Source organism: Nycticebus coucang, chromosome 10 (assembly GCF_027406575.1).
Source record: "Nycticebus coucang isolate mNycCou1 chromosome 10, mNycCou1.pri, whole genome shotgun sequence".
Lineage (NCBI taxonomy): Eukaryota > Metazoa > Chordata > Mammalia > Primates > Lorisidae > Nycticebus > Nycticebus coucang.
In genome coordinates, this window is record NC_069789.1 from 118,246,069 (window position 1) to 118,266,637 (window position 20,569).

A 20,569-nucleotide genomic window follows, 5' to 3' on the forward strand; every position below is an offset into this window, starting at 1 on the left:
TTGGCCTCTCAAAGTGCTAGATTATAAGTGTGAGCCACTGAACCTGGGCAGTTTCAAGAATTTTAAAAGAACAAAACTGTGCATATGTGGATTTACTACCGCTTGTGCAAAAGAATCTAAACATTTAAGTTCAAACCATTTGAATTCAGAATATCAGAGTAATGCTATAACAGAAATTTGGAAAGCAGTATTAATCACTGTTTGTTATTACACACTTTTTGTTGCATTTAAATTTAATGCTTTAGGGGGTGCCTGTGCTCAGTGAGTAGGGCGCTGGCCCCATATACCGAGGGTGGGGGGTTCAAACCTGGCCCCGGCCAAACTGCAATAAAAAAATAGCTGGTGTTGTGGTGGGCACCTGTAGTCCCAGCCACTTGGGAGGCTGAGGCAAGAGAATTACCTAAGTCCAGAAGTTAGAGGTTGCTATAAGCTGTGTGACGCCACAACACTCTACCAAGGGCGATAAAGTGAGACTGTCTCTACAAAAAATAAATAACCTAATTTGCCTGACTGATGCCTTACTCAGTTGGACAACCTGCTCCCAATATCTTTGGTTCTCCACAACCAAATGTAGACTGGGAATGGTCTGGGAATGGTCTGGAAATCTGGTCCACTCCTGGGTTACATAAACTTCCAGGAAAACAGAAAGTACAGTTGTCCTCTTAGCCAACAGCTTATTCTCCAAGGCAAAACTCTGGGCCTGACATTTAGTCAAGTGTTCATTAAAGATATACTGAGCAGGGCGGCGCCTGTGGCTCAAGGAGTAGGGCGCCGGTCCCATATGCCGGAGGTGGCGGGTTCAAACCCAGCCCCGGCCAAAAAAAAACCAAAAAAAAAAAAAAAAAAAAAGATATACTGAGCAATCACTTTGTGCCAGGTCCTATGTTGGGCAGGAGACAGCATAATGGACACTCTGCCCTGTCAGAGCATTTTGTGAGCAAGATCAACAAAACCTACACACAAGATTACAAAATGTGCCAAGGAGAAAAAGAGCTCTGAGAGAGTGTTAAGGGGGTACAAGGAGATGTCTTGTCAAATGATCAGTCCCTGGACATCTGACTGTCCCACCCTGTGCATCCGTGGCAAGTCTATCCTGCTGCTCGTCAGGTCTGCTGCACCTCCTCTCTTCAAAGCCCATCCCAGGCCTGGAGAGCTTTTCAGCTGCAGGGGGCAGAGTGCAGCAGTGAAGAGCACAGTTCTGGAGGCTGCATTGAATTCTCTATTCCTTCACTTACTGTGACCTTGGACAAGGGACAAAGTTCACGAGCCTCTTCTGTAAAATGGGAATCCCAAGAACACTTACCCTGTGAGGTTTAAGGACTGAATGAATGAATATGCATAAGGTACTTAGGACAGCGCCTGAGGTAGGATAAGCACTTTATAAAGGATAGCCTTCCAGACCTGTCACTACTCTTACACAATGCCCACATACCAAGTTCACACACTGCATACAGAAGCCAACACACTTGGCTCTGGTGACTTCTGTGTCACACAGCAGCTCATTTAACCATGTTGGCACTAATTCAGCTATGAGCTTCGGACATGACACCAATCAGGACCTGTCTGTCTCCTGGGCCCAGCACCTTGCTCTTTCCCTTAATGGCTCTTATACCCCCAGTTTGTGATTTTATCCATGGAAATTAACTTGCACAAGGACTGGCTTGTCTCCCCCACTAAAATTTCATGTTCCTTGAGGCAGAGATCATGTCTGTTTTGTTCACTACCGTTCACTTAGCACCTGCACAGGATGTGCCCCACAGCAGGCACTGAAGAAATATCTGTTATGCAACAAGCCCCAATGTTTGGAATGTTTGGAGAATGAAGGAAAACTATAGGGGGGAGGGCTTACAATAAATACTGAGCAGCAATCACTGATCAGGCCTGCTCAGTTGAATATTTTTCAAGATATTTAGGATGGGGCGGTGCTGTGGCTCAGTGAGTAGGGCGCTGGCCCCATATGCCGAGGGTGCCAGGTTCGAACCCAGCCTCGGCCAAACTGCAACAACAACAACAAAAAAATAGCCAGGCGTTGTGGCAGGCGCTTGTAGTTCTGGCTACTCAGGAGGCTGCAGCAAGAAAATCACCTAAGTCCAAGAGCAGGAGGTTGCTGTGAGCTGTGACACCATGGCACTCTACCCATGGCAACAAAGTGAGACTCTCTCTTAAAAAAAAAGAAAAAGATATCTAGGATGGTTTTGTTTCTTACCAAGTATTTACAAACATGCTAAGTATCCATTGAGAAAAAGGAAAAAGGAAAAGATACACAGTGTACCATGTCTGCCCTCAATAGGGAAACAAGATCTAAGTCCTGCTTTCAAAGTCACATCTGAGGGCCAAGGTGCAGATTGGCCAGTGGGCATGAAGCTCAAAGGTGGGATATAGTTGGGCTAAAGAAGATAGGGAAATTTCATGGAAGGCACTGTGATTTTTGGCTCTCAAGACTCATCTGCTCAGTTCAGCTCCACCTTATTTTCATCTGTTTACCTCACTCTCAATTTTCCTCATTAACCCAGAAATTTGAAAGTATACTGTGCTGTATTTATCTATGTATTCCACAAATGTTTCCTGAGCTGACACCCGATCTATGATGAGTTGTATTGGGGGCCCAGAAGTGACCCAGACAGCCCCAGGCCCCGCTTATAAGTAGAGCTCACAATATACATAGGGCACACTCATAAGCTGCTGTCACCAGAGCCACAGGGTACTTTGATCACTTTTTCTAGAAAACTTCACCTCCTGAGTGGCCAACCCTGAAGACTTACTCTGAAATGTTTCCTTTTGTGCTCCAAGGCCGGCTCATCCTTTTGTCTCTCTGATGAAATCCAGTCTATCACCTCACCATGTACCAGTTCAAAACAAGGAAAGAAGAAGCCTCTTGTTTGCATCTCTCTCTTCTGAGGGGATTCTACACCAGCCAGATGACAGTTGTTGACAGGGAAAAGGAGTAGTCTCAAAATAACAAGATGCCCTTTGCTTACCAAATTAAAGACCAACATTACTCAATCTACAGCAGAAGGCTGAGGGACCTGCAAACTCACCCCGAGCTGAGGGTAGCATGAATCCTCAGTGAGCCACATGAAGATGTGGCACTAAGGATCTCTACTTACAAAGACTCTTTTTTTTTCTTTAGAGACAGTTTCATTTTGTTGCCCTTGGTAGAGTACCATGGCGTCACAGCTCACAGCAACCTCCAACTCCTGGGCTTAAGTGATTCTCTTGCTTCAGCCTCCTGAACAGCAGGGACTACAGGTGCCCGCCACAACACCCAGCTATACAAAGACTCTTGATCAATGACTGAACTATGCATGATAATTACACAGGTCAAGTATCCCTTATCTGAATTGCTTGGGACCAGAAGTATTTCAAATTTTGAATATTTTTTGATTTTGGAATATGTGCATTACACTTATCAGCTGAAAATCCCATGTCTGACATCCTAAATCCAAAATGTTCCAATGACTATTCTGAGTCAAAGCTCATAGCAACCTCAAACTCTTGGGCTCAAGTGATCCATCTACCTTACCTTCCTGAGTAGCCGGGACTACAGGCACCTGCCACAATGCCAGGCTATAATTTTTCAGTAGAGACAGTGTTTCCTTCTAGCTCAGGCTGGTTTGAACTCCTGAGCTCAAGCAATCCTCCTGCCTTGGCTTCCCAGAGCTAGGATTACAGGCGTGAGCCACTGTGCAAGCCTGCATACTTCTTTTAAAGCATCATGTTGGTACTCAAAAAATTTTAGATATTGAAGCTTTTTGAATTTCCAGGTTTGGGATGCTCAACCAGTACCACAGAAAAGCTGGAAATAATTTCACATCCAAAATGATGTTATACAAAACATGACATATTTATAGAGTGGCATCTCATGTGGCTATTAAAATTATGTTGGCAGCGCCCGTAGATCAGTCGGCAAGGGCACTGGCCACATTCACCTAGAGTGGCAGGTTTGAACCCAGCCTAAGTCTGCTGAGCATCAATGACAACTGCAACCAGAAAATAGCTGGGTGTTGTGGTGGGCGCCTGTAGTCCCAACCACTTGGGAAAACTAAGGCAAGAGAATCACTTAAGCCCAAGAGTTGGAGGTTGCTGTGAGATGTGATGCTGCAGCACTCTACGTAGGGCAACATAGTGAGATTCTGTCTCAAAAAAAAAAAATTTACGTTTAAGCAGAGATTTCACTCAGATTTTTTTAACAGTAGGAAAACTGAGGCTTAGAAGAGGTTCAGGGCACAATGGACTCAAAGCTATTGCATTGTTTTTTTTTTTTTTTTTCAAAGAGACAGGGTCTCACTCTGTTGCTTAGGTAGAGTGTAGTGTCAGGCTCATAGCTCACCTGGAAGGGCTGGGCTCAAGTGATCCTCCTGCCTCAGCTGGGACTACGGACAAGTACCTCCATGCTGTGCTTTTTTTTTTTTTTTTTTTTGACAGTGTCTCCAACTAATGCCTGGACCAGAGTGCAATGGTGTCATCACAGATCACTGCAACATCAAACACCTGGACTCAAGTGATCCTCCTACCTCAGAAATAGTTGGGACTATAGGCATGAACCACCTTGTCCCAGCCAAAAATGATCACACTCTTACCCTCTACGTTATACTGCCACATTGGGAACAGAGGAAAAATAGAAGATGGGCTAATTAAAAAAAAAAAAAAAAAAAAAATCAAATCACTTCAAATGAATTTGGCTCCCCCACCTAAGAGGCCATCGGTTTAGAAAAATAGAAACTGGGCGGCGCCTGTGGCTCAGTCGGTAAAGGCGCCAGCCCCATATACCGAGGGTGGCGGGTTCAAACCCGGCCCCGGCTGAACTGCAACCAAAAAATAGCTGGGCGTTGTGGCAGGCGCCTATAGTCCCAGCTACTCGGGAGGCTGAGGCAAGAGAATCGCTGAAGCCCAGGAGTTGGAGAGGTTGCTGTGAGCTGTGATGCCACAGCACTCTACCAAGGGCAACAAAGTGAGACTCTGTCTCAAAAAAAAAAAGGAAAAAAAAAAATATATATATAGGCGGTGCCTGTGGCTCAGTGAGTAGGGCACTGGCCCCATAAACCTGGCCCCAGCTGAACTGCAACAAAAAAAGATAGCCAAGCATTGTGGCATGCCTGTAGTCCCAGCTACTCGGGAGAATATATATATATATATGTATAAAATATACATATAAATGATTATACATATATTACCTATATATAAATGATTATATATATATATATAATCATAATACTCTGGAGGGCCAGGAGTTCAAGACTGCCCTGAGGAAGAGATCCCTGTCTCTATAAAAAACAGAAAACTTAGGCATGGTGGCTTGCACCTGTAGTCCCAGCTAGTGGGGAAGCTGAGGCAGGAGAATCACTTGAGCTATGAGATTGAAGTTGTGGTGAGCTATAATAGTATACTCTGTTCTCTGGCCTGGGCGACAGAGCAGATTTCATCTCAAAAAAAAAAAAAAAAAAAAAAAAAAAGTCAAATGATCCCTGAGCTGACCCTCACCTTTAAAGTGGAACATTCTAATATAATAACATAAAAAGACTAATTTACAAAAAGAAGAAAACAAAAGGAAATCTAAAATACAGAGAAAAATTGTGTGGAGGACAAGTATAAAATCCTATGGACCCCCGACTGCATGGCTTTGCTAGCCACACCCTCTAGTCACAGAGCCATTCTGACAGAGCCCTCTACATTCAAACCCACCCTGCCTGGTCACAAGCAGCAGGGAGAGAGGGTCTTTTCTCCAGCTCAGCACTTGAGTGGCACATGACCTTGACTCTGGGCATCTGCTGCTGTCTGCCAACAGCTCTTGCTGAGAGAAGATGGCACAGGACATTCCCGTGACTGTTGTCTGACAGAGAGAAAAGATGTGAGGCATTAAACAAGAATTGCAGCTGGGACTGGGGACTCAACCATAGGCTAATGCCAGGGGCGTGAGAGATGTAGGCCTGCAAAGAAAACTACAAGGCATGTTGCTGACAATGTTGCCCATTATTATAAGGTGAACTTGGTGGGCCTGTTTCCCATCTGCAAAAGTAGAATAAAAAAATGTCATGGGGTAAAAAAAAAAAAAAAAAAGTCACAGAGTACCTGTGAAGTTGAGGTAAAATAATGGTCATAATGGTATGATTAATAATGATAGTAATTAAAATGTGACTGAGCACTTAGTTGGACAATACTTAAACACAAAGCTCTGGGGATGGCGGCTGGACAGCTATGGCTCAAGTTTTGACTCTAACACTTACCAGGTTTGATGATCCTGGACAAATGGCCTAGTCTCTCCAAGATTCAATTTGCTCATGTGAAAATGGGTAAGTACAGATCTCATAAGGGTGTTACGAAGAGTTAAACTGATCATGATCCATACAGAGTGTACAACCTATAATTATCAATTCACCAGTGCCAGTCCTTCATACCATTCTTGGTGCTAAGCCTAGTTTGCAGATTTAGGAATGATACCAGTGAGTAACCAGAATCTGTTCTCCGACAGGCTTGATCTACTGTAAAGCACTAAACTATGTTTGTGGGTCACCTTTGCCCTTCCCCTCACCTCTCCTCTCTACACATGGCAGTGCCGTCCTTCTGAATGACTGTGGTCTCTGTGTTTTGTACCACTGATAAGGCAGTGGCTCACACAGACACAGACACCAACCACTGCTTTTTTCTTTCTCTGTACCGATTATTATTATTATTTTTTTTTTTTTTTTGTAGACAGAGTTTCACCTTACCGCCTTCAGTAGAGTGCCATGATGTACACAGGACTCACAGCAACCTCTAGCTCTTGGGCTTCCGCGATTCTCCTGCCTCAGCCTCCCAAGCAGCTGGGATTACAGGCGCCTGCCACAACACCCGGCTATTTTTTGGTTGCAGTTTAGCCAGGGCTGGGTTTGAACCCGCCACCCTCGGCATATGGGGCTGGCGCCTTACTCACTGAGCCACAGGCACCATGTACCAATTATTTTTAAACATTTGTGGTCATGACAGCAGCAAATCAACAAGTACTCGGCTGCTGCCCCATTATCGGAACCCATTTCCCTATGGTTGTCTCTTCAAAGTTTTTGTCATTGCTGAACACTGAGGAACATCATTTCCAAAGAGCAATAGCTGCCTATGGCCTAGTTTGCAACAGTTATAAGTTTAATACAAGAAGTTTCCTCGGAGCTCAGTGCCTGTAGCTCAGCAGTTAGGGCACTGGTCACATACACCAGGGCTGGCGGGTTCGAATGTGGCCTGGGCCTGCCAAACAATGACAACTACAACAACAAAAAAATAGCTGGGCATTGTGGTGGGCTCCTGTAGTCCCAGCTTCTTGGGAGGTTGAGGCAAGAGAATCACTTAAGCCCAAGAGTTTGAGGTTGCTGTGAGCTGTGACGCCCTAGCATTCTACTGAGGGTGACAAAGTGAGACTCTTTCTCAAAAAAAAGAAAAAAAGGGGGCGGCACCTGTGGCTCAGTGAGTAGGGCGCCGGCCCCATATGCCGAGGGTGGCAGGTTCAAACCCAGCCCCGGCCAAACTGCAACAAAAAAAAAAGAAAGAAGTTTCCTCTGAAAAGAAATGATCACCAAATCAAGCTTGGGTCTAGAGAAAAAGTCATATAAAAATCACAAAACATGGGCCGCGCATGTGGCTCAGGGAGTAGGGCACCGGCCCCATATACTGAGGGTGGCGGGTTCTAACCCGGCCCCAGCCAAACTACAACAAAAAATAGACAGGCACTGTGGCAGGCGCCTGTGGCCCCAGCTACTCGGGAGGCTGAGGCAAGAGAATTGCCTAAGCCCAAGAGCTGGAGGTTGCTGTGAGCTGTGATGCCACGCATAGCACTCTACCAAGAGCAACAAAGTGAGATTCTGTCTCTTAAAAAAAAAAAAAAAAAAAAAGAGGGTGGTGCCTGTGACTCAGTGAGTGGGGTGCCGGTCCCATATGCCGGAGGTGGTGGGTTCAAACCCAGCCCTGGCCAAAAAAAAAAAAAAAGAAAAAGAAAAGAAAAATTCTACCTGCACTTGTCATCATTTATGTCTACAAACATTGAACAATTTTCTTTTTCTAAATAATTTGAAAATAACTTGGGCTGGGCATGGTGGCTCATGCCTGTAATTCTAGCACTAGGGGAGGCCGAGGTTGGTGGACTGCCTGAGCTCATGAGTTAAAGACCAGTCTGAGCCAGAGAGAGACCCCATTTCTAAAAAAATAGCCAGACATGGCTAGGTGCTGTGGCTCATGCCTGAGCTCACAAGTTCAAGACCAGCCTGACCAAGAGTGATACCCCATCTCTAAAAATAGCTGGGCATTGTGGCGGGCGCCTGTAGACCCAGCTAGACAGGAGGCTGAGGCAAGAGAATTGCTTGAGCCCAGGAATTTGAGGTTGCTGTGAGCTATGACACCATGGCATCATACTAAGGGTGACAAAGTGAGACTCTGTCTCAAAAAAACAAAACAAAACAAAAAAACCACATACACAAAAAAAATAATTTGCCCCCAAATACTTCAGTATTTCCTAAAAAGAACATTATCTTATAGAAACACAATGCAATTCTCAGGCACTTCTGCTTCTGGATGTTAAGGCTAGGGAATTCTGGGAGGTGGTCCAGGGGCTCTCCCTAGTCTCACAGAAGCTCTTTAGCTCTAGGAGGGATGAGGGAGACAAATCTTGCATCCACAGAGGATGCTTTCTGGGCCTGGACACAGAGCCATCAGGACTCTGGTTCTCCTCTGGAGGAGACACCAGGAAGCTGTAACTACCTGCGGAGAACAGAGATAGGAGCACTGAGATCCCCCTGAGAGTCTTCCGTTTGGAGTCTTTACTTACCTCTCCTGGTAGCTGATTTACAGATTAGATAAAGGGACCTTGGTTAAACTCTTACAGTGATTGTGATACAGAGTTTTCCCCATTCAGGGCTGGACAGGGGCCCCCATTTTCCAGGCCTAAGCAAACAGACCTTTCCTCTCCAATCGGTCCCCTCTGAATACAAGCAAGACAGTAGAAAAGCAGTTTTTCTAGTACTATTTCACATAAGCTGGGCCTCTTCCGGAGTAGACTTCCTGCCATTTTTTGCCTTGAGGTGGAAGAACTACATTCGTTTAGTAATACACTCATTCATTGGCTAATCAATATTGAAGTCTGCCAAGTCCCAGCCAAATGTAATTCTCACGTTCTCCTTATTTACAAAACAGTATATGTCTCATATCTCTTAGACAAAGAGACTAGTGGGAGGACTTTCCACTTGGGTCTCCCTCCCATTGCCAGAGGCTCTGGTGCCTTTCATTCCTTCTACTCCCTTCTATCTAATAAAGCCTATCTTACCAATGAAAGAAAAGAAACACAATGCAATTCTCAAAACTGTACATATAATGCTGGTATAGTTCTACAGTCTACTCTATAGACCTTTTCAAATTTTACCAATTGTCCCACTAACATCATTTAGAGCAAAAGCAAAGAAAAAATCTCCCCCTGCCCTTGCATCCATTCTAGGGTTAAATGTCCCATTTAGATTTGTCTCTTATCTCTTTTATTCTAGATTCTAGAACATTTCCTCAGTCCTTCCTGATACTTCCTTTTGAGTACAGGTCATTTATTTTCAATGATGCTCCTTAATTTCAATCTGTCTGATGTTTCCTCATCATTAGACTCAGATCACACACTCTGGACAGAATTCCTGAGTGATGCTACATCTTTCTCAATGCATCACACTAGGAGGTATGTGATCTGTCCTATTCCTAGAATGTCGACCTTTTTTTGAGACAGAGCCTCAAGCTGTCACCCTGAGTAGAGTACCTTGGCATCACAGCTCACAGCAACCTCCAACTCCTGGGCTTAAGCAATTCTCCTGCCTCAGCCTCCCAGTAGCTAGGACTACAGTCACCCACCACAACACCCGGCTATTTTTTGGTTGTAGTTGCTTAGCTATTATTTAGCTGTCCCAGGCTGGGTACAAACCTGCCGCCCTTGGTGTATGTGGCTGGTGCCATAAGCACTGTGCTACAGGCACCAAGCCTAGAATGTTAACTTTGATTACCTGGTTGAGGTATGATCTGCCAGGGTTTTCCAATGTCTCTCTTTGTAATTAATTAAAAATTATCTTATGAGGAGTCACTCGTACTGCTTTACAGCAAACTTTTCCCATTGGTTTTAGCATCTAGTAATGAGTCTTTTCTTATTTTATTAACTTATTTTTTTGAGACAGAGTCTCACTGTGCTGCCCTGGACAGACTGCCAAAAAACTGCAACCTCAAACTCCCAAGCTCAAGTGATCCTCTTGCTTCAGCCTCCCAAGTAACTGGGACTACAGATGCCTGCCACAGTGCCTGGCTATTTTTCTAGGTCTCACTCTTGCTCAGGCTGGTCTCGATCTCTTGAGCTCAGGCAATCTGTCCACCTTGGCTTCCCAGAATGCTAGGATTACAGGTGTGAGCCATCTACTCCAGGCCTAACAATGAGTCTTGATTCAAACTATTTTTATCATCATAGTGATGGACAAATGTAGGTTTTTTATATCTTCATCATCCCTTCTACATTTAATAGTTGTTATTCTCATTATTTTGATATGACCCCATCAATTTTTTTTTTTTGAGACACAGTCTCACTTTATTGCCCAGGCTAGAGTGCTGTGGCATCATCATAGTTCATTTGTATCCTCATGGGCTAAAGTGATCCTTCTACCTCAACCTCTCAGGTAGCTGGGAATACTTCAATAAGGCCAGCACTAAGACAACCAGCTAATTTTTTCTATTTTCAGTAGAGAGAGACAGGGTGTCACTCTTGGTCAGGCTGGTCTCAGATTCCTAGGTTCAAGTGACCCTCCCACATAGGTCTCCGAAAGTGCTAGAATTTGCCCAGCCGTACCCCTATTATTCTTTTTTTTTTTTTTTTTTTTTTTGTGGTTTTTGGCCGGGGCTGGGTTTGAACCCGCCACCTCCGGCATATGGGACCGGCGCCCTACTCACTGAGCCACAGGCGCCGCCCCATTCTTTTTTTCTATGAGACAAAGTATCTCTAAGTCACCCTTGGTAGAGTGCCATGGCGTCACAGATCACAGCAACCTCAAACTCTTGGGCTCAAGTGATCCTCAGCCTCCCAAGCAGCTGGGACTACAGGTGCCTGCCACAACAGCTGGCTATTTTTTTTTTTTTGGTTGCAGTTATTGTTGTTTAGCAGGCCTGGGCTGGGCTCGAACCTGCCAGCCTAAGGTGTGTGTGGCCGGCGTCCTACTCACTGAGCTACGGGCACCGAGCCACCCCCATCATTCTGAAAGCACTGCTTTACTTCCTGGCATAGCAGAATATTCTAAACTCTAAACTCTAAATTCTAAACTCACCTGCAATTTTCCTACCCCAGCTTTGGAATTAGCCATTTCTTTTTTTTTTTTTTTTTTTTTGTAGAGACAGAGTCTCACTTTATGGCCCTCGGTAGAGTGCCGTGGCCTCACACAGCTCACAGCAACCTCCAACTCCTGGGCTTAAGCGATTCTCTTGCCTCAGCCTCCCGAGTAGCTGGGACCACAGGCGCCCGCCACAACGCCTGGCTATTTTTTGGTTGCAGTTTGGCCGGGGCTGGGTTTGAACCCACCACCCTCGGTATATGGGGCCAGCGCCCTACCGACTGAGCCACAGGCGCCGCCCAAGGAATTAGCCATTTCTTCCATGAGCCTTGACTCCATTTAGTGGAGAAAGATATTAATGATATGATCTGGGTATGAATGCCCTCATTGCCATTGGGATGTATTTGCATCTAAGCCCTCTCAACAAATTGTTGAGAACACATATGTACATCTATTTCTCTCTCTTTTTTTTAATGGAGACAGGGTCTCACCCTTGCTAAAGCTGGTCTTGAACTCCTGCCACCCACCTTGGTCTTCCAGAGTGCTAGGATAAGAGGTGTAAGCCACTATGCCCAGCCCTAATGTCAGATTAATATGAAGGTACCAACAATTAGGTTACAATGTTTGTGTTTATTAGTAAGGTCCCTGTTGTAGTTATGTCCCTCACCTAGGATATATGCCATATACCCTCACTTTGTGCCCATTAGGTGAAAGCCCACCAATCTCTCTTTCCCTTCCTCTCTGCCTCCTCCTCTCAGCTTGAATTAAATTGCATTTTTCTCTTGTATCAGCATGTATTACTTCATCTACTGGCTTCATATTAGTACTGAATACATTAGATAGTTGTTTTTCCATTCTTGTGATACTTTACTAAAGAGAATATTTTCCAAGTCTATCCAAGTCTAACAGCTATAAAGTCTCCACCTTTCTTTATGGCTGAATAGTATTCTATGGTATACATATATGATAGTTTATTAATCCATTCATGGGTTAATGCGCACATAGGTTGATTCCATATCTTGGCAATTGTAAACTGAGCTGCAATAAATAATCTAGTGCAAATGTCCTTTTAATAAAATAACCTTTTTTTCTTCCAGGTAGATAGATAACCTAGCAACGGGATTACATACATACACCTATTCTGTAAATACACAAGAAACCATGAATTTCTCCTGATAACTCTAATTCCAATCCAATACCACAAGGTTCTTTCTAGTTTCCTCACCTTCCATATTCACAGAAAGATTCACTGACACTAAGAAAATGTGAATCTCGGGTGGTGCCTGTGGCTCAGTCGGTAAGACACCGGCCCCATGTGCCAAGGGTGGCGGGTCCAAACCCGGCCCCGGCCAAACTGCAACCAAAAAATGGCCGGGCATTGTGGCGGGCGCCTGTAGTCCCAGCTGCTCGGGAGGCTGAGGCAAGAGAATCGCTTGAGCCCAGGAGTTGGAGGTTGCTGTGAGCTGTGTGATGCCATGGCACTCTACCAAGGGCCATAGTGAGACTCTACATAGTGAGACTCATAGTGAGTCTCTACAAAGAAAAAAAAGAAAATGTGAATCTCGCCGGGGGTTATGGCGGGTACCTGTAGTCCCAGCTACTTGGGAGGCTGAGGCAAGAGAATCGCCTAAGACCAAGAGTTAAAGGTTGCTGCGAGCTGTGACGCCATGGCCCTTGAGGGTGACAAAGTGAGACTCTGTCTCTAAAAAAAAAAAAAAAGAAAGAAAGAAAATGTAAATCTCAGCTTGATGCCTGTCACTCAGTGGTTAGGGCGCTGGCCACATACACCAGGGCTGGTGGGTTTGAACTCAGCCGGAGCCTGCGAAACAACAATGACAACAACAACAACAAAAAATATCTGGGCATTGTGGCAGGCGCCTGTAGTCCCAGCTACTTGGGAGGCTGAGGTAAGAGAATCGCTTAAGCCCTAGAGTTTGAGGTTGCTGTGAGCTGTGATGTCACGGCATTATACACAGGGCAAAATAGTGAGACTCTGTCTCAAAAAAAAAAAAAAAAAAAGTGAGTCTCATTACCCACACCATATTTACCTGTATGTTCAATTCTAGAACAAACAGTAAGCAGAATTGCTAACCCATACCCCTGTGAAAAACAAACCTACAAATTAGACTTCAATACATAAGAGGTTTTTGTTTTTTTTCTTTAGTCATAGGGTATACAGTCAAAATACTGTATTCAAGAGCTACTTGGTTCAATTCTTTTAGGACCTGGCAAAAAAAGAAAAGAGCTACTTGGATTAGTTCCTCTGTCCCCCTCTGTGTAGAAAGGTCTTCATTTGAAATATAGTACTAAATACATTTTTAAATAAAACTATGAATGAATAAACAAAGGCTTTTATCCTTCCTTTCGGCCGGAGATGCCATCTTTCAGTAATTCACCAAAATGACAAACACAAAGGCAAAGAGGAGAGGTACCAGATACATGTTCTCTAGGCCTTTTAGAAAACATGGAGTTGTTCCTTTGGCTACATATATGCGAATCTACAAGAAAGGTGATGTTGTAGACATCAAGGGTACTGTTCAAAAAGGCATGCCACACAAATGTTACCATGGCAAAACTGGAAGAGTCCACAATGTTACCCAGCATGCTGTTGGCATTGTTGTAAACAAACAAGTTGAGGGCAAGATTCTTGCCAAGAGGATTAATGTTCATATTGAGCATATTAAGCACTCTAAAAGCCCAGATAGTTTCCTGAAATGTGTGAAGGAAAAAGATCAGAAAAAGAAGGAAGCCAAAAAGAAAGGTACTGGGGTTCAACTGAAGCGCCAGCCTGCTCCAACCTAGAGAAGCCCACTTTGTGAGAACCAACAGAAAGGATCCTGAGCTCCTGGAACCCAATCCCTATGAATTCATGGCATAATAAGTATTAAAAATAAAAGGCCAATACTACAAAAAAAAAAAAAGGCTTTTATCTTGAACAAGGTTTCCCCTTCTCCAATGGCAATGATTTCCCCTAAATTAGTGAATCCTTCCAGAAACCTGGGAGCATTAGAAAAATGGAGAGGCAAGTCATCTTTAAGTATTTTTGATTCAGGGAGTTTGAGGGAATCTGTAATTTTCAAGTGCTCTCTTGGTGACTCTAATATCCTATCAGCTGGGAGAGTACAGCCAGGTCCCCTTAAGCTCCACTCTCTGCCCTACTGGCCTTTTGCATGTGCTGCTCTTATGCCTGCTATATTCTCATCTCTTTTTGTTGTTGTTGTTGTCATTGTTGTTTGGCAGGCCCCGGGCCAGGTTCGAAACTGCCAGCCCTGGTGTATGTGGCTGGCACCCTAGCCGCTGAGTTACAGGCACTAGGCCTAATCTCTCATCTCTTTATCATTGAGCAAATGCTTGTTCTTCAAAATCCAGCTCAGATGTCTCCTCCTCTGTCAACACTTCACAATTTCCCATAGATGGCCAGACCCTCAGTTCCCTGAGTGACCATAACAGTTTCCTTTTGATTATTATGGAATAATTCAAAAGTATTGAAAACCAAACAATTAACACAATAGTTTTTTTCTATAGCCCTCTGTTACAGCTTTCCTCACAAGGAGTAGAATTATTTTTTTGTCTTTCCATTGGCAAGGAGACTTATTCTATTCTCTCTCTTCTCATGATTCCTAGCCATGGGATCTGGCACATAGCAGGTGCTCATAAAATGTTTGGTCTAAGATTAATGTCAGCTCCAATTCTGTGGCTGAAAAATGGCCTAAGTACTTTTCCATAACTCATCAGAACAGAAACCATGAAGGTTAAGATTGCCAAGGATTCTCTGATAAGTAATTCTTATCTTGAGATGAACTCCATATCTTCCTGCTCTGGGCTAAACCTGCATGTTATTGTTCATGCTGGTAAGTGAATGCTGTTTCCATACCAGATCTGATATTTTTAGCACTCCTGTTATGATAAACTCACAGTAACCTCAAAAAGAACAAATCAAAGTTAACTTTTTGCCACAGGAAACCAGCTCACGCTTAAGGTTTTGCAACATGCCATGGGAGAATAATAAAAAGATGAGACCTTTTGCTCACAGATGGTGAGGCCAACTCTCAAGATAGTGGAAAAATGCAGCAGGAAGCATTCAGTCTGTCCACTAACTTATTAAGTAAACTGGAAAAACATTTAATACCCAAACAAAGCAAGCACAGGCATACAAACAGCAGGGCAGCTGCTTCCCTGAAGCTGAAATGTGAATGATGCAGTAAGAACCGTCTACCTGTTAAGTGGCAGGCCAGGGCCACAGAGATGTTGGAATCAAAAGCCTGGTGGGTGCAAGAGAGGGGAGGGCAGGCTCAGCACCTGGAGCTCAGTAGCTAGGGCACCAGCCATATATATACACTGGAGCTGATGGGTTTGAATCTAGTCCGGGCCTGCCAAACAACAGTGACAACTACAACCAAAAAATAGCCAGGCACTGCTGGCAGGCACCTGTAGTCCCAGCTACTTGGGAGGCTGAGGCAAGAGAATCACTTAAGCCCAAGAGTTTGAGGTTGCTATGAGCTGTGACAACACAGCACTCTACCCAGGGCGACAGCTTGAGACTGTCTCCAAAAAAAAAAAAAAAAGAGAGAGAGGGGAGGGCAGACAACCCAGCAAGAGAATCCCATGGGGGCACCAGTGGGAATGCAGCTCTCCCGTTAGAGTGAAACAAATGACCAGGCAAGTAATAACCAATCACTCACACACAAAAAATATTTCTTTATTGAGGAACTACCATGTCCTCTATTAAGCAATGGCAAATCCAAGTCAGATTCTCTGTGAGGAATCATCATGTGCACCCCAGCCAAACCACCCTGTCCTCTTTAGGAATTTCTAAGGCATCCTTAGTCACATTCCTAGAAAAGATCTTGGGAATAAATTCCATGGTCTGGGAAAAACAGAAAACAACTTACACGCCTTTCCAGACAAGACTGGTCATAGATGACAATATACCCAAAGGAATTTTACTTTCTGCAGCCAAGAAGATAGGAGGTCCTCCTCTATATGCTCCAAGATCTTCCCATATGAATTAAACCATCAAGTATAAAAAAGTGAGCTACCAATCGGCTTAAGCGATTCTCTTGCCTCAGCCTCCAAAGTAGCTGGGACTACAGGCGCCCACCACAACACCTGGCTATCTTTTGGTTGTAGTTGTCATTGCTGTTTGGCAGATACAGGCTGGGTTCAAACCCGCCAACTCTAGTGTATGTAGTTGGCGTCCTAGCTGCTGATCTACAGGTGCTAAGCCCCAACCAGTGTTGTAACACACACTTATGCATGTACGTAACTGGTAACCATTTTTTAAGATAGTTAAGAAATTCTCTAAACAGAAGTGTCCCCAGAAATTTGAAAGAGGAAAAAAACACAGAGGGTTTAAAAAAAATAGTATGCCTTTGTTAATTGGTTGATAATTTTTTACTGTACTTTTCCCTTTTTTGCAGACAGGGTCTCATTCCATCACATGGGCTAGAGTGCAGTGACATCATCACCACTCATAGTAGCCTCAAACTCCTGGTATCAAGTGATCCTCCTGGGGCTATAGTTGTCCACCAACATGTCCAGCTAATCAATCTTCCTTCCTTCCTTCCTTGAGTTTAAGTTCACAGCAACTTCAATTGCTTGGACTCAAGCAATTCTCTTGCCTGAGCCTCCCAAGTACCTGGAACCATAGGTGCCTGCCACAATGCCTGCTTATTATTTTAGAGACAGGGTCTCACTCTTGCTCAGGCTAGTCTTGAACTCCTGACCTCAGGCAATCCACCTGCCTCGGCCACCCAAAGTGCTGGGATTACAGGCCTGAGCCACCGTGCTCAGCATATTATACTTTCCTAAAAGAAATAAAATTCAAATATTTCTTGGGGAATAAAGAAGACCACTATCTAAGCCAGAATTCACATAATCTAATACATTATCAGAACCAGAGTATTCTGCAGTATAGTGGTGATGCTGTTTCCCTAACACACAAAGCTCTAATATTTAAAATTTAACAATATCATTTACCTTAGAGATGCTTATTTAAAGAGGTTGAGAGGGCTCGGCACCTGTAGTTCAAGCAGCTAAGGCGCCAGCCACATACACCAGAGCTGGTGGATTCGAATCCAGCCTGGGTCTGCCAAACAATAAGGACAACTACAACCCAAAAATAGCCAGGCGTTGTGGCGGGTGCCTGTAGTCCCAGCTACTTAGGAGGGAGAGGCAGGAGAATCGCTTAAGCCCAGGCGTTGGAAGTTGCTGTGAGCTGTGATACTATGGCACTCTATTTAGGGGAACAGCCTGAGGTTCTGTCTCTAAATAAATAAATAAAATAAAGAGGTTGAGAACATAGTCCACAGATCAGACTGACCTCATGGTCTAAATTATGACTCTGCTTGGGCAGCGCCTGTGGCTCAGTGGGTAAGGCGCCGGCGCCATATACCAAGAGTGGCAGGTTTAAACTGAGTCCCGGTCAAACTGCAACAAAAAAATAGCCGGGCGTTGTGGCGGGCGCCTGTAGTCCCAGCTACTCGGGAGGCTGAGGCAAGAGCATAGCCTAAGCCCAGGAGTTGGACGTTGCTATGAGCTGTGATGCCATGGCACTCTACCGAGGGTGATAAAGTGAGACTCTGTTCCTGAGGAAAAAAAAAATAATAATAAATAAATAGAAACTATACTTAATTTCCAAACAAAGACAATGATGAGCCAGCATGGTGTGGAGCATCGCACTTTGAACACCACAGACACTCCTACATATTTGTTTGAGAGAAGAGAGCAGCAGACAAAGCCCTTACGGAGCTCGCTATTCACAAGCCTGCCCCTGATGTTTCTCCAATGCCCTACCCAGGCTCTGCCATGTGGGCAGAGTGACAACCTCGCTCACAGGTAATGCATCAGGGTCCGAGCCCTGCAGAAGTCAATGGCACAGCTGAGAAGACAGCTTGGCCTCCTGGTGTAGTTCCCTTCTGAATCATTCACCTATCAAGGAAGGAGACTGTTGGCTTGGATTGCATATGCACATGGTGCCCCAGACACAAATGAGGAAAATAGAGATGGTAGGTAATTGGTCGTGTTTGGGAGAAAACAATTATCTTTTAAAAAAAATCCCAGTAAGAAATAATAAACACATGTGGGTGGGACAGCCTTGTGGAACAGATTTACAAAGTTAGGCGCCTGTGGCTCAGTCGGTAAGGCGCCGGCCCCATATACTGAGGGTGGCGGGTTCAAAACCGGCCCCGGCCAAACTGCAACCAAAAAAAAATAGCCGGGCGTTGTGGCGGGCGCCTGTAGTCCCAGCTACTCGGGAGGCTGAGGCAAGAGAATCGCTTAAGCCCAGGAGTTGGAGGTTGCTGTGAGCTGTGTGAGGCCACGGCACTCTACCGAGGGCCATAAAGTGGGACTCTGTCTGTACAAAAAAAAAAAAAAAAAAAAAAAGTGGCACAAAATTTGACAGGGAAAAATAATAATAATAAATAAATAAATTATAACTCTGCCTATAAAACCAAGTACATGCTGATCTGAGCAGTCATAGTGGTCCTCAATCTCCTTCTTCTTATACAAAAATGGGCTAACAACTATACTTCAAAAGTTGTCACAAGAAAATGAGAGAAAATGCTCACCAGTTCAGCAAGTAGTGTTTGATACAGAATAAACATTCTTAGGTACCATAAACATGTATTGCTTGCAAAGCATACCACTCGTATTGGGCATTGCCCAAGGCCATCCACATCCTAAAGTCAGAATTTTTATGAGGTTGACATTATGGCAGGCAAAATCAAGGCCACTTCTGGCACTGATACCTTTCACATACACCAATGCATCACTTTTCTTGAAGCTGAGGGAAAGTAAGATTCTCTCCCAGCTTCTTTAACAAGTCAGGAGACAGGACAGCAGCCAGGAGGAGCCAGGTTATCCCAGCTGAGGGTGGGAAATATGATGCAAGCTCAGGTATGTTGGTATCCAAACCCTGTGCTTTTTCCATGACACAGAACTGTACCTTTAACACTATGATTGGCATTAAAATGGGCATCAGCAAAAATATAATTATAACTACAATCAAATTTTATGACTAACTGGAGAACTACCTATCTGAATGACACAATTTTAGAAATAAAAGAAATACACTGAAAATGAGTAAATCTTTTGATATCTTACCTGAATAATTATTAAATGTATAAAAATTAGGGCAGGTAGCTGAGTACGGTGGCTCATGCCTGTAATCCTAGTACTCTGGGAGGCAGGTGGATGGCCTGAGCTCACAGGTTCGAGACCAGCCTGAGCAAGAGCAAGACCTCGTCTCTAAAAATATCCGGGCATTGTGGTGGCCACCTGTAAGTCCCAGCTACTTGGGAGGCTGAGGCAAGAGAATCACTTGAGCCCAATAGTTTGGGGGTGCTATGAACTGTCATGCTAAGGCACTCTACCAAGGGTGACAAGTGAGATTCTGTCTAAGAAAAAGGTGGTGCCTGTTGCTCAGTGGATAGAGTGCCAACCACATACACCCAGGATGGCAGGTTTGAACCTGGCCCAGGCCAGCTAAAACAACAATGACAACTGCAACAACAACAACAAAAAATAGCGGGCATTGTGGCAGGTACCTGTAGTCCCAGCTACTTGTGGTTAGGCAAGAGAATCACTTGAGCCCAAGAGTTTGAGATTGCTGTGAGCTATGAAGCCACAACACTCTACTAAGGGTGACAAAGTGAGACTCTGTCTCAAAAAAAAAAAAAAAATTAGGCCAGGTGCAGTAGCTCACACTTATAATCCTAGCACTCTGAGAGGCAGGAGGACTGAGCTCAGGACTTCAAGACCAGACTGAGCAAGAGCAAGACCCTGTCTCTACAAAAATATAGAAAAAATTAACCAGGTATTATGGCAAGTGCCTATAGTCTTAGCTACTCGGGAGGCTGGGATAGGAAGATCACCTGAGCCCAGGAGTTTTGAGATTACAGTGAGTTATGGTGACACTACTGTACTCTACCTACCCTAGGCAACAAAGTGATTTTATCTAAAATAAATAAATACGAAAAAAATAAAAATACACAAAGGCACAGTAAGGAACTTAGCAACTTCTTAGAATGCAAGCCTTAAGAGATTGGTCAGCCAACTTAATCCCATCATTTTATAGTTGAGTAAGTAAAATCCTAAAGAGGCAAGTTGACTTATTTGCCCAAGGTCACAAACATAATGCCAAATATATCTGGCAAAAGGTAACTTCACATGTGGAAGCTGCTATGCTCTCCTGTAAAAATCCAATGAGGATTCCAAGAGAACCTCAGTTATATGAATAGTCCAGCAGAAAAAGAGAGGGAGTATTTCTCTGA

The 20,569-nt window shown here is 44.2% G+C and overlaps 1 protein-coding gene across 1 annotated transcript in view; it reads right to left on the reverse strand.

Moving 5' to 3' along the window:
* SAE1 (SUMO1 activating enzyme subunit 1) overlaps positions 1-20,569 on the reverse strand; it is an 80,448-nt gene that overhangs the window by 16,827 nt on the left and 43,052 nt on the right. The gene's annotated exons all lie outside the window — the stretch shown is intronic.